The sequence below is a fragment of the Lagenorhynchus albirostris genome, chromosome 3, assembly GCF_949774975.1.
Source record: "Lagenorhynchus albirostris chromosome 3, mLagAlb1.1, whole genome shotgun sequence".
Taxonomy (NCBI): Eukaryota; Metazoa; Chordata; class Mammalia; order Artiodactyla; family Delphinidae; genus Lagenorhynchus; species Lagenorhynchus albirostris.
The window spans coordinates 72,158,925-72,173,572 of NC_083097.1; the positions used below are offsets into that span (position 1 = coordinate 72,158,925).

At 38.1% G+C, this 14,648-nt stretch overlaps 1 pseudogene; it reads right to left on the reverse strand.

Moving 5' to 3' along the window:
* Positions 1–9,547: 9,547 nt before the first annotated feature.
* On the reverse strand, positions 9,548–11,542 carry LOC132518336 (phosphatidylinositide phosphatase SAC2-like; annotated as a pseudogene).
* Between the last annotated feature and the right edge of the window lie 3,106 nt (positions 11,543–14,648).

The window sequence follows — 14,648 nt, forward strand, 5'->3', positions numbered from 1 at the left end:
TATGGATAATTAAATTTCATTATTATTATTTTGCTATGAACTTACAGTATAGCAATAAGAACAAATAGACTCGTCAGCTTCTTTACCTCTAGTAACAAGCTTCATTGTACATTAGTTTTTACCATCAGTAAATAAATATATAAATATTAAATGATACTGAGCTGGAGAGGATCTATTAAAACCAGTCTTTTAGGGAAATTATTCTAATGGTAGTACTCAGGATAAGAGAGAGAGAAATGATGGGAAGCACAGTAGGAGGTTCCTGGAGTAAAATCCATGTGTTAGACGAAAGAACCTTGAAACAGAGGGAAGCAGAAGGGATGAAGAGCAAAAGGCCAGCTTGAGAGACATCATGAAGATGATGGCATTTTTGATAGGGAAAAATCAGGATAACTGAGTGTTTGAATCTGACTACCTGTTGAGAGAAATGGGGAAATCAAGAGAGTTGGTTTTGTGGCAAGACTGTCTAAGTCAGAGTGATGATACAACTATTCCTTTCATGATCAGTGACAACTTTTATTGTTATATTCTACACTATTGGCACCATAGTTATTTTATCAATATTACACATAAGCATCCAATCATTTGGAATAATCAGGTCTGCCTACATTGAATAATTCTAGCCTAGAGCAAAAATTGCTCTGAAATAGCCTTCTTTTTTTTTCCCCTCAGTTATTCATTAGATAAATATATTACTGAGCACCTACCTTGAGCATGTTTGTCACATTCAAAGAACAACAAGGGGGCAGATGGGACAGGAATTATGTGAGCTGGGGTAGAATGGGAAGAGATCAGAGAAGTAAGGGGGTAGACTGGTAGCAACTTATAAAACTACATAAGCCATCATTAGGACTTAACTTTCATTTGAAATGAGAAAAAAAAAAACTGTTAAAGGTTTGGGGCAGAGGAGTGATGTGATCCACCTTATGAATTTTAAAATGTCACTCTGGACACTTGTTGAGAAAACACCATGGGGAGCCAGGCAGGAGAAGGGAGACCAGTTAGAATTTGTTGTTGCAATAACTCAGGTGAGATTTGATGGGACAAGTGTAACAGTGGTGGAGATAGTGAGAAGTACTCAAACTCTGAATTTGAATTAGATTTTGAAGGCGGAACCAATAGGATTTGTTATAAGTGGAGTGTATCAGTTAGGAATTTAGAAACTGTATTCATCAATTAGGAACAGAACTCTACCTAGACTGTTTTTTTTTTTAATGTAAAATAATCCCAGAAGTAGGCCATTCAAAAAGGTGCGGTGGCTCTCTGTGTCTTCTATCCAGCTAAGTCGGACCTTTTAAACAACCTTTCCAGAAGTCCTACAAAATATTAACATTTTGACTTATAACTCCTTAGCTAGAGCTTAGTCACAAGGCTATGCTTAACTACAAGGAGTGTCTGGGAAATGAAGTCTCTCAAGTGAGAATATTATTGCTCCCTGCCAAAAAACCCTGAGGTTCTGATACTAAGGAAATAGGAAGAATAGATATTGGTGGTACCTAGCAGCTTCTGCTACATGGGTATGAGATAAACTGAGAGGTCAAGGATGACCAGAAGAAAAGGGCTTTTCCCATTCCTATGGCATGGACCCTTTTAGCCCTTGGTGAAGCTTATGAACCACCCTCTTAGAACAATGTTTTAAGTGTATGAAATGAAATGCTTAAGATTACAAAGGAAGCCAATTATATTGAAATATTGTTATCAAAATATTAGAAAATATGTGATATACATGCTTCTTCATAATTGCTCCTATAATTCAAAGCAATGATAAGTATTAAAGATATTTTGAAATTTCTGCAACAACTGTATATGATATAAAAATATCTGTGATTTTTATTGGTGACAATGTCACAGATACTACTAACACTACTGTGGTTTATTGCCTGTGATCATAAATGAAGGAAATATTAAATTTTAGTTATAGGTTCATGGTATTATAGGTGTAAATTTTTCCAAGTTTATAGACTCCATCACCCCTTGAGCCTTCATGAACCCAAAGTTAAGGACCCCTTTCCAAAAGGATTTTAGCCTGTGCAACTGGAAGGATATAAGATGCCATTACTGAGGTTTGAGAGAAAAAAATCCAAAGTCCATTTTTGTACATATTAAATTTGTGATGTCTATTTTACTAGTTAGGTTTAGATTCAGTTAAAATAACAGAAAAATTCAAACTATCAGTGGCTTACATAACATTAACACATAAAGGTCTGAGATAGGCAGTCCAGAGTTGGCACGATGGCCCCACTATGTCAGTAACCCAGGATCCTTTCATCTTGTTGCTCCACCATGTTTTTTCATTCCTAAGTTTCCTCTATGGTCCAAGATGGGTTTTGGACCTGAATCATTATATCCATTCTAAATGCGTAGAACAGAATTCTGGCAAAAAGGTAAATATTTGTTGAATGAATACGATAGAGACACAAATATTGTAGTCATCTTCCCAGAAGTAACAGCTCAAGTTTTAAGAGGAGATGAAATTTTTAAGGAAGAGAAATAGTTATGAGTGTGTGTATACATACACACATATATGTATATATAAAAGCATATATATTTGAGATTTTTCCTTAAAAATCTAATTTTTATATAAAAGTTTTATTTGTGTATATATACATTCACATGAAAAACACACACACACACACACGTGTAGAAGGGTCTGCATTTAGAAGGGGTTCTACACTCAGCTTAATGCTCTGCCATTGCCATCTTGAAACTTTTCATGATTTCTGAACAAGGCGCCCCACATTTTCATTTTGCACTGAGTCCCACAAATTAAGTAGCTGGTCCTCTGAACAGACTTTTTGTTTTGGTGATCCAAAACCTTAGATCAGTCTTGAGACTGTACTTTGTCTGCTGGAGAAAACAAAACCATGATAAATCTTGAGCTAATAGTCCTGGAATACAAATGTGAATCACAAGTTTTAACTCCCACATAAAGTCTTAGTTCCCAGCAGATAATACCTATGCTAAGATACACATATAGAATTATTACGTAGCCAAACACATACCTGAATAAGCACATATAGTGACTTGATGGAATCTAGATTAATACTGCTTTTCTGTAGTCACAATTTGCAATACAGGACAAAGAAATTCAACTTCCTTGCTTGTCAGAAAAGCCTCTTAAGTGGAACTATTTTGAACTATTTAATCTTTAATGGATGACACCAAAACATAAAGTTAAAAAACAAGTTGGCAGTGAAACAAAAACACTGGTAGCAGATAAGTTTAAAAAAAAAAAATTCTTGACAGACTATATCACTAGAAATGCAACTGGTTCTAATCTGCATTCACCAGCTACTTTTTCCTCATTCAAGCATAGGCTGCTCTTCATCCTCTAACCAGCCAAGGTGACTGTCACTGTCAGTCCCAAATATAAAGGAAGCCAGCTTGGAGAAATGTTTTGGGCATTTTGCCTAGTCTAAGAAAAGAAAAGGAGACGACCAAATCGTCATTTGTCACAACTGGATTTTTTTAATTTAAAAATATGTTGATTACTTCAATCCAAAAGACCGTGGATATCTTGGAAATGGTGGAAAGAAAATATGAGTCAACAGATCTATTGCTTAAAGTTACCTAAACTGACATTCAAAATTTCAGTATAATAATATTTCTAGCAGAGGTTCTTAACCCATTCTCTGAGCGTCAGAATCACCTCTGGAAATTTTAAGCACTCAGATATCCAGGCTTTTAAGATTACAGCCCTTCAGTTATACTTTTTTAATTGGTTTGTGTGCATCCCAGACATTCATATTTTTAACACTCCTACATGATTTATATGTACAGTCAGGCTGAGAATTGTTATTTCTCTCACTTTTATATAAAGATATTAAAATATCTATTTTCCTATCACCCAAATACCTCTGGATTTTTTTTTCTTTTTCTTTTTTAAATTGTAGGGCAGGTCTGGGATGGTCTGACTTAAACTTTAGAGTTAATAGTAGACTTGCAATTCACTTTTGGTGAGTCCTGTGATTACCTGAGAAAGATAGGCAGCCATCTGCAAAACAGCTACAGAAATCAGTATGTTTTGAGCTGATTCACACAATTTTAAAGAAGGCTTATGCAGCACAGCATGCTCCAGGGTGAAGAACAGCAGGATTTTATTTAACAGTAGTCAATGGACTTCCATGCAGTGCTGGGAAGGCCACTAACTGATGTGATAAAAGTTCAACTACTTGGACACCTTGGGAAATAAAGCATTTTGGGTGACAATTTTCTGGATAGCTGTTTGTTTCTTCCTTTAAGCTTTAAAACCTACTTTAATCATTTGGGATACAAATAGTTCTCAACTGTGTTACAGACTTACTATTTTCCTAAGAATTTTATTGAGTATAATTTAATCTTTTCTTTTTAATACAGATTCTTAATCATTATCAACTATTATGGAGTAATCAGTCAAGAAATTGTAAAGAAAGGTAGAAATGGTGAGGTGAGCCAGGGTTATCCAAGGTCAATAGGACCTGCTTTCTAACTTGAAGGCCCAGAGAATCATTCTTATCATAGGTGTTAAAAGATAAACTGAGGCATATTAAAAATGTTAAGAGTTTATTTGAGCAAAATTCAATTTGAATTAGGCCGCATCCAATCTAGCAGATAGAAAGGAGCTCCAGGGAGCTATACAAAATGAAAGACTTTTATAGCCTTAAGGGAGCAGGAACAAAGAAGTTATACTAGGTAAAAAAGCAGGTGGTTATTGCAAAGTTGCTTTTTTTTAGGGGATTACAGGGATCTATCAGGCAGATTACCTAACTAGTGGTGATCAGGCAATTCCTGATTGACTGATTTAAGATTCCATTTCTGGTAGTGCTGAAACTGTAATTAAATTGTCTTGGTTTGGTGACATGGGGCTTAGAATAAGCAACTCCATTTTGGGCCTGTTGTCTTGTTTTTACCATAGCCTAGAGCCATGATCATATAAGATTAAACTCATACTCACTGGGGGGAGGGATAGTACAAGAATGCCAAGTTTGTAACTCTAACTCTCTCACACTGGAAATACTGATGTTAACCTAGCACACTTTTGCTAATCTTCAAGTTCCAAGGGAAGCCAAATCAAAATTAGAAACTAATTTATAGATTCATCTTAAGAAATCTTAGAGGCTCAAGACAGTTTTCTCTATGTATAGGGAGTATAATGTAGTAGTGAAGAGTGTAGACTCTGGAATCAAGCTGCCTGGATTTTAATCCTATTTCATTCATCTGTGAACTTTTGGTCTCAGGTTCCCCATCTGCCACAAAAGAGTGGAGGATGGCAAGCTATCACCAATACTTACTTTATGTACTTTGTTGTGAGGAACAAATAATGTAAGCAAAACAAAACAGAGTTGGGCATATGATAAATTCTGTAAAAAAATAAAATAAATTTTGTATAAGCAGGCAAATATGGGAGTAAGTCATATTAAAAGATAATTTTCAAAAACAGTTAAAAACGGGAATTCCCTGGTGGTCCAGTGTTTAGGACTTCACGCTTCCATTGCAGGCGACATGGGTTCGATCCCTGGTCGGGGAATTAAGAGCCTGCAAGCCACTGGTGCACCCAAATAAATAAATACTTAAAAAGAAAAACCAAAAAAAAAAAATTAAACTCAAGCTCTGATATAGCTATAAAGTATACATGTATCAAAGATTCTACTTAACTTATTCCTAATGAGAGAACCAGGAAAATGTCATAACTGATTCAAAGGCAAAGTTAAAGAATGAAGTTTTTTTTTTTTTTTTTTTAACATGTTAGTCAGAGTTTATTTTTTTCTGAGGAACAGAAACTCATTGCAGCTCGGCCCCTCCTTTCCCAATGGAAGAAAGCATGTTATTTAAAGCAGTGCTTCTTAAACCATCTGTGGTGAAAAATCAGGTGTTTGTTTTGTTTTGAAAAGCTTTTTTTAAAATTAATTTATTTTATTTTATTTATTTTGGCTGTGTTGGGTCTTCATTGCTGCATGCAGGCTTTCTCTAGTTGCGGCGAGCAGGGGCTACTCTTCATTGTGGTGCACGGGCTTCTCATTGAGGTGGCTTCTCTTGTTGTGGAGCACAGGCTCTAGGCGCGCCTGCTTCAGTAGTTGTGGCTCACGGGCTCTAGAGTGCAGGCTCAGTAGTTGTGGCACACGGGATGTGGGATCTTCCCAGACCCAGGCTTGAACCTGTGTCCCCTGCATTGGTAGGTGGATCTTTAACCACTGCACCACCAGGGAAGCCCTTGTTTAGTTTTTAATTTTATTTATTTTTGGCTGTGCTGGGTCTTCGTTGCTGCGTGTGGGCTTTCTCTAGTTGCAGCAAGCAGGGATGGAGATATTTATAAATCAGAAATACTGAAATGAATTTGCAGAGGGACTTAAAACTTGCTTTTTGGGGTGAGAGGGTCCCTATTGTCCTTCCACCAGAAAAAAATATATTTACACTTCTATAGACAAGGATTTTATACATTGCTATTTACTCTTCCAAGGCTAGGAAAACAAACCCAAGCAACTCTCTGACCAGGTTTCATAGACAGTACCTATAAATTTGGGGAAATCCCTAATTCTTGAGGTCTCCAAAATATAAGAGTATATCTGGACTGCCAGGAAGGAAAATTCCTTACCATTTGTCAGTCTGGAGCTGTCTTGGTCCCTTCAGCCTTCTATACCAAAAATACCATAGACTAGGTGGTTTATAGACAACAGAAATTTATTGCTTACAGTTCTGGAGACTGGGAAGTCCAAGATCAAGGGAGATTCCATGTCTGGTGAAGGCCTGCTTCCTCATTCGTAGATAGTCATTTTTTCATTGTGTCCTTACATGGCAGAGGGGCAAGGGAACTCTCTGGATACTCTTTTATATGGGCACAAATTCCATTCATGCAGGCCCTGCTCTCATGACCTAATCATCTCCCAAAGGCCCCATGTCCAAATACCAGCACATTCAGTTTCAACATATGAATCTGGGGGGGCAAAAACATTCAGTGTATATCAGAGACCCCATAAGGCAGGAACACGCCAACTTTCCTGAAAGGACTCTGTAGGCACCAACTTACAATTTATTTAACTTTGAATTCTTTTGGTATTTATGCCTTTTTGAATGACACTAAATTTATAAATAGCTTAGGAAGTATAGATATCTTTATGATATGGAGTCTCCTTGTCAAAAACTATGATTGCTAATAGGTACAAAGTTTCTTTTTAAGATGATAAAAATGTTCTGGAATTAGATAGCGGTGTTGGTTGCACACTTTAGTGAATATACTTAAAAGTACTGAATTATACACTTTAACATGGTGATTGTTATGGTATGTAAATTATACCTCAATGATAAACATTTTTTAAAAAGTTAGTGTAGAAAAGCACATGCATAGCCTCCCCTGTCATTAACATCCCCCATCAGAGTGGTGCATTTGTTACAGTTGATAAATCTACATTGACACATCATAATCATGCAAAGTTCATAGTTTGCCTTAGGATTCTATCTTGGTGTTGTACATTCTATGGGTTTGAACAGAGGTGCAATGACTTGTATCCATCGTGATAATATTACAGAGAGTATTTTTACAACCCTAAAAATCCTTTCTGCTCCACCTACCCATACCTGCCCCGGACCCCAACCCCTGGCAACCACTGATCTTTTTACTTTATCCATAGTTTTGCCTTTTCCAGAATGTCATACGACTAGAACCATATAGTATGTAGCCTTTTCAGAATGGCTTCTTTCACTAAGTAATATCAGTTTGAGTTTTCTCCATATCTATTCATGGCTTGATAGTTCATTTCTTTTTCTTCTTCTAGTTTTATTGAGATATCATTGATATGCAGCACTGTATAAGGTATACAGCATAATTATTTGACTTACATACATCATGAAATGATTATCACAATAAGTTTAGTGAAATCCATCATATCATATAGATACAGAATTAAAGAAATATAAAAAACTTTTTCTTGTGGTGAGAACCCTTAGGACTTACTTTCTTAACAACTTTGATATATGACATACAGCAGTGTTAATTATATCTATCACGTTGTATATTATATCCCTAGTAATAATTTATCTTATAACTGGGAGTTTGTACCTTCTGACTGTCTTCATCTAATTCCCCCTCTCCCACTCCCTGACCCTGGTAACCACAAATCTGATCTCCTTTTCTATGAGTTAGTTAGTTTGCTTGTTTTTGATGTATAATTGACAAACAACACTACGTTAGTTCCTGTTACACAACAGAGTAATCCGATATTTCTATACATTTCAAAATGATTACCATGATAAGTATAGTTACAATATGTCACCACAAAGATATTACAAAGTTGCTGACTATATTCCCCACAGTGTACATTTCATACCCTTGACTCATTTGTTTTGCAACTGGAAGTTTATACCTATTAATCTTCCTCACCTATTTCTTTCCTCCCTTTCCTCCCCCCACCCCGAACCTCCTGTTTATTCTCTGTAACTATAACACAGTTTGTTTTCTTTTTTCATTTTTTTTCACTTAAATTATAATGATATTTATTTTAAATAGTCACAACATCTGACACTTCAAAAAAAGATACCACTAATAAATAACAAAAATAGAAATATCAAAGTTACAGCAGACATAATGTTTAGCTGAGAATCACTTCAACAGAGTAAAGCTCTTACGATATCAGACAGACCAATATTTGTTTGGAAGAAGGTGTGCAACTTTCTTACTGTATAGGCTTACAGACAAGGCCCTGATTCTATGTGGTAAAGGTTACAGTCATAAAACCTAAAATTTTAGCACAATTGTGCTTCAGACTAAATTTTCGATAGTTGTGCTCATCTACACAGGATGTTATGGAATGCATTACCAGTATCCAATATGTATACATTCTTAACATTTCTGAAAATAGAGCAAAATTAATAGGTGCTGCTATTCACATCTCAGGTTTTATGACTGGCAAGTCTTAATGCTCCTAGACTTTGGGGTGTACAAGGTAGCAGTATTTTAAATTTGTTTAGGTAGAATGTAGGGAAGATCAGGATCAAATGGACATTCATTTCTTGACTGTGGTGCCATTAGCCCTCAATTAACTCTTTATAGGGAATGGTTAAGCCATCAAAAACTAAACCGATAGTTTTTATATTAAAATGCTTCTCCATACTAGTAACACTTTGAAGTCACTAAAAACTAAGTATTTACCTTGTAGAGGAAACACACAGAAATTAACTGACAAACAGAAAAAAACAAATTATGAAAAATGCTAATCACCTAAATGGATCCATGTCCACCCTTTGTGTCTACTTCATACATTCTACCCACCCACCCCACTCCAAAAAAGATTCAGGTCATTATGTCCCAAAGCAATGTATTCTTGAATTACTTTAAGAGAGACAAACTGCTCTGTAGTGTATAACCTGTTTAGGTCTACACATTCTAGGGTGATGCACTTCCATTGTCCTAGCTCTCAAATTTGGAAATCTGCTCAGGTTCAGTCTCTTTTTAAAACCTTTCCAAATAAACATAATTAGAATTTGGGATCCGTAGATTCAAAGACAGTACAGGTTATATGACTCCTCCTTTTTTTTTGGATTAAATAAAAGCCACATGATTCTGTGTGGCTAAACACTAAATCTGAATTATTCGTGTCTGGCATTGAGTAAACATATTTTTAAGTTCATTCTGCGGGACTTCATTAACTACTTCGGGTTCTGCAGCGTTCTTCTGAACCTTTGCCACTGCAAAGTTTATCCCCTGGGTTAATCCAGCTTGGGTAATATTAGCAACCTGGACCATGCAACTTCGAATCTTTGCAAAGGGAGAGACTGCTCTGCTGCTACAGCCCTCTGAAGGAGAAGGAGTTACGTGAAGCCTTCTCTCAAGTTCAGGTGTGCCAGATTCGGAGCTGGGGGTCTTTTGAGATACAATTGAATGCACTGGTTCGACTGACAAAAGATGTGGGCCTGCTGCAGAAAAAGACACATCTAATTGAGATGGTCGAGAAGGTATCTGTTCCGTTGATTCAAAGTGAGTTTCTTCGTTAGAAACTCGATTGGTCATTTGATTTCCTTCCTCACTAGCCTGCTAAGAAACAGACCTGGTTTCTGACAGCTGGGTCATCTTGTTTTATGCATCTTGAACAAATCTGTGGCAATAAATATCCACAGGCTAGGTAAAGCCAGTCAATGTGTGTATGTCGTCAGTAGAAGGACTTTTCTTCAAAGAAGACGCATAGCCTTTTCCAAGCCCACTTTCATGAGCAAGCGTAACCTCTGAAGGAACATGAACGCTAATATCAGTGCTGCTAATAGACTGGGATGGACCGCCCAATCAAGGTATTGAAGCAATAATACCACAACTAGGAAGAACATAGTCTACTGGCCCTACATTCTCTAAAGAGTTTGCTAGCTGCCTGTCTTCATCAGACTTGGAATTTGTAAGGAATTCATCAGAGTGGTATGAGTCATTATCTGAACACATTTCCCCGTCTGACTCAGCCTGGGCTTCATTATCCATCACACTAGTGTTTTCCATGGTTTCAAGACTACTATCTGATTTCCAAAGATTTACTTTTAAGTTTGGTTTCAGAAAGTTAACTTTCATTTCAGGTTTTGTAAAGTTTCCTAGCTTTCGTAGAATGACAATATTTACATTGGATTTGGTCTGTTTCACTTTTTGATTTAGAGATGAAAATTTGCTCATTAAAAAATTTTCCCCTGGGCCAAAGAGCCTTGGTTTTGAGATCTGGTGCCAATGATGTCTTCATGAGGTTTACTGCTCTTCCTCTCAAGCTTTTTCTCTATTATAGGTACATCTAATCCCATGGCTTCCTTGGTGATCTGCAGCATCTCTGCAATGCACTGAAGGGTATCTTTTCCATCCTCTTCTGCATTGAGCATTACAGCTCTCAGGGTTAGGGAATAGCCACTTGCTTCTTTATATCTGTAGTGCAGTCGCACGCAGCAGAACTCTGCCTTACCAAAAAGAGTGGGTTCAGGACCTATTTCAATTTTTTTCCAGGTCTTCTAGACTTAGTCGTTGATACTGGTTTACTTTGTCAACTTCATCATCATAATAGGCCACGTAGTAGGCAGAGTTGGAAAGCAGTAACAACACATCCACGTCTCTGTGAGCAGCATCAATGAGGGTGCACCCTTAAAACTGTCGCTCGAGCCAAGCCAGAAAAATTACATCACGACACGTATTTTAATATGAAATAAATTCTAAACCTACTAATTAGTGTTACTTTATCTTAGCTTCTATTCTGACACTAATATTTACATTAGTCAGACATGATCTCGGTCAAAAGCATTATGTCCAGAACGAAAAGCACTTGGCACCTTAACAGGCAGTGGAGAAAAATGTCAGCCCTCCCCGCGCCCGCATTTCTACCAGTGTAAGCTGCAGTAAATACTTAATTTCCCTCCCCTCTTAAACAGAAAAAAAAAAAAAAAACCCACACTTTTTCTTTTTAAACACGGACAAGAAAACCCCTTTCAGGACTTCCCGGCCCCCCACGCCTGCAGCTTTGGAAGCAAGGGCTGCGCTGCTCGTTTTTCTCTTCCCGCCATTCAGGCATCCCCTCCTTCCACACGATGAACACGAACCCCGCCAGCACCACATGCAGGCCCACCACCGCGACAATGGTCGCGCAAAAGCCACTGTCCTCAGGGGACATTAACAGGAGGCTTTGGAAAAGCAGTAATTTTCAGGAAGAATACAACCCCACGGGAACTTTAACCAGAAGTCCTGCAAAAAGGAGAAAAATCTTGAAAAGTCATCGCCAGGCGGCCGCCTTCGGGCTTGGGCTCTGCAGTGCTGCCGGCTGCATCGCCCAGGGCGGTCGCCTGCCGCTGGGCGGTCGGAGGAGGCCGGTGGGAGCGCGGCACCTCGTCAGTCCGTCGGTCCGTCCACGAGTGGAAGCTCAGTCAGAGCTGCCTGCACCAGAGCTAACACCTGCAGCGACTGCCTATTTTGTTTTTTAAGATTCCACATATGAGTGAAATTATACAGTATTTGCCTTTCTCTGTTTGACATTCTCTCTCTGATTTTGGTATCAGGGTGATGCTGACCTCGTGGATTGAGTGCAGAAGGGTACCTTCTTCTGCAATTTTTTGGAATAGTTTGAGAAGGATAGGTGTTAACTTATCTCTAAATGTTTGGTAGAATTCACCTGTGAAGCCATCTGGTGTTGGCATTTGTTTGTTGGGATTTTTTTTTTGTTACTAATTCAATTTCATTACTGGTCTGTTCGTATTTTCTGTTTCTTCCTGGTTCAATATTGGGAGATTGTACATTTCTTCTAGGTTTTTCATTTTATTGCTGTGTAGCTGTTTGTAGTAATCTCTTATGATCCATTATGTTTCTGTAGTGTCAGTTGTAACTTCTCCTTTTTCATTTCTGATTTTATTGATTTGGGCCCTCTCTCTTTTCTTGTGGATGAGTCTGGCTAAAGATTTGTCAATTTTGTTTATCTCTTCAAGAACTAGATCTTTGTTTCTTTGATCTTTTCTATTTTTTTTTAGTCTCTATTTCATTTATTTCTGCTCTGTTCTTTATGATTTCTTTCTATCTAATAACTGGGTTTTGTTTATTCTCCTTCTTTTAGTTCCTTTAGATATAAGGTTAGGTTGTTTACTTGAGATATTTCCTATTTCCTAATGTAGGTTTGCATGGCTATAAACTTTCCTTTTAGAACTGCTTTTTCATTTGTCTCCAGGTATTTTTAAAATTTTTTTATTTTAAGTTTTGGCTGTGTTCAGTCTTCGTGGCTGCACACAGGCTTTCTCTAGTTGCGGCGAGCAGGGGCTACTCTTCGTTGCAGTGTGTGTGCTTCTCATTGCGGTGGCTTCTCTGGTTGTGGAGCACAGTCTCTAGGCACACAGGCTTCAGTAGTTGTGGCACACAGGCGCCATAGTTGTGGCTCGTGGGCTCTAGAGCGCAGGCTCAATAGTTTTGGCACACGGGCTTAGTTGCTCCACGGCACGTGGGAACTTCCTGGACCAGGGCTCAAACCTGTGTCCCCTGCAATGGCAGGTAGATTCTTAACCACGGCACCACCAAGGAAGTCCCTCCAGGTATTATTTGATTTCCTCTTTGATTTCATCACGTGATCCATTAGTTGTTTAGCAGCATATTATTTAGCCTCCACATGTTTGTATTTTTTGCAGTTTTTTTTTTCTTACAGTTGATTTCTAGTCTCACAGCATTGTGGTTGGAAAAGGTGCTTGATATTTCCGTTTTCTTATACTTACTGTGATTTGTTTTGTGGCCTGGCATGTGATCTATCCTGGAGCATGTCCCATGTGCACTTGAAAAGCAGCAGTAGGTGCTGCTGCTTTTGGATGGAATGTTCTATATACATCTATTAAGTTCATCTTGCCAACACATGTGTCCTCATGGTAGAATGACTCCCCCAAATGGCTGCAGTCAGTGTCTGTCCCAATGGGATCTCCCATTGCCTCCTTTCTCTCCAGGAGGCTCTCCAAGATCAGCAGGGAGGTCTGGACCCAGGCTCCTTTCAAATACTGCTTCTGCCTTGGGTCCCAAAGCATGTGAGATTTTGTGTGTGCCCTTTAAGAGTGGAGTCTCTATTTCCCAAAAGGGTCTCCCAAAAGTAAACTCTGCTGGCCTTCAAAGCCAAACATTCTGAGGGCTTGTCTTCCTAGTGCAGAAGCCCTGGGCTGAGAAGCCCAATGCAGGGCTCAGATCCCTCACTCTTTGAAGAAAAACTCTGCAGTTGTAATTATTCTATTTGTGAATCGCCCACTGGTGGGTACAGGTATTAATTATACGACATTTCTGCCCCTCCTACCTGTCTCACTGTGGTTCCTTCTTTACATTTTTAGTTGTATATTTTTTCTGCTAGTTTGCTGGTCCTTCTCATCAATAGTTGCTCTGTAGATAATCTAGTTGTAATTTTGGTGTGCCTATGGGAGGAGGTGAGCTCAGGATTTACCTACTCTGACATCTTGGCCACTCCCAAATAGCTGATTTCTTTTTTAGCACCAAATAATATGCTATTGTCTAGATGTACCACAGTTTATCCATTCATCTACTGAAGGACATCTTGTTTGATTCCAAGATTTGGCAATTATGAATAAAGCTGCTATAAACATCCATGTGCAGATTTTTGTGTGGCCATGCATCTTTACTTCATTTGGGTAAATACCAAGGAGCACAATCAGATCATTTGGTAAGAATATGTCTTGTAAGAATGTGCCAATATTCTTCCAAAGTGGCTGTATCATTTTGCATTCTCACCAGCAATGAATGAGTTCCTGTTGCTCCACATTCTCACCACCATTTGGTGTTGTCAGTGTCCTGGATTTTGGCCATCCCAGTAGGTCTGTAGTGATATCTCACTTTTATTTGCACTTCCCTGATGACATATGATATGGAGCATCTTTTCATATGCTTATTTGCCATCTGTATATCTTCTTTGGTGAAGACTGTATATTTTTTATGTGAATTTTATATCCTGCTACTTTGTTAAATTCTCTTACTACTTTAAGAGGGCTTTTTTTCCCACTTATTTCTTTTAGTTTTATTCTTTTAGTTTATTCTTTTAGTTTATTCTTTTAGTTTTCCATAAGATGCTGGCTCTTGGTGTATATATTTAAACTTAAGAGTAGAAGACTTTACAATTCCATGTGTGAAGGTGCTAAGGAAAGGAGGCTCAGCAATTGTGCACTGCATTGTAGGGTAATCTCACAGGAACCTTTGTTTG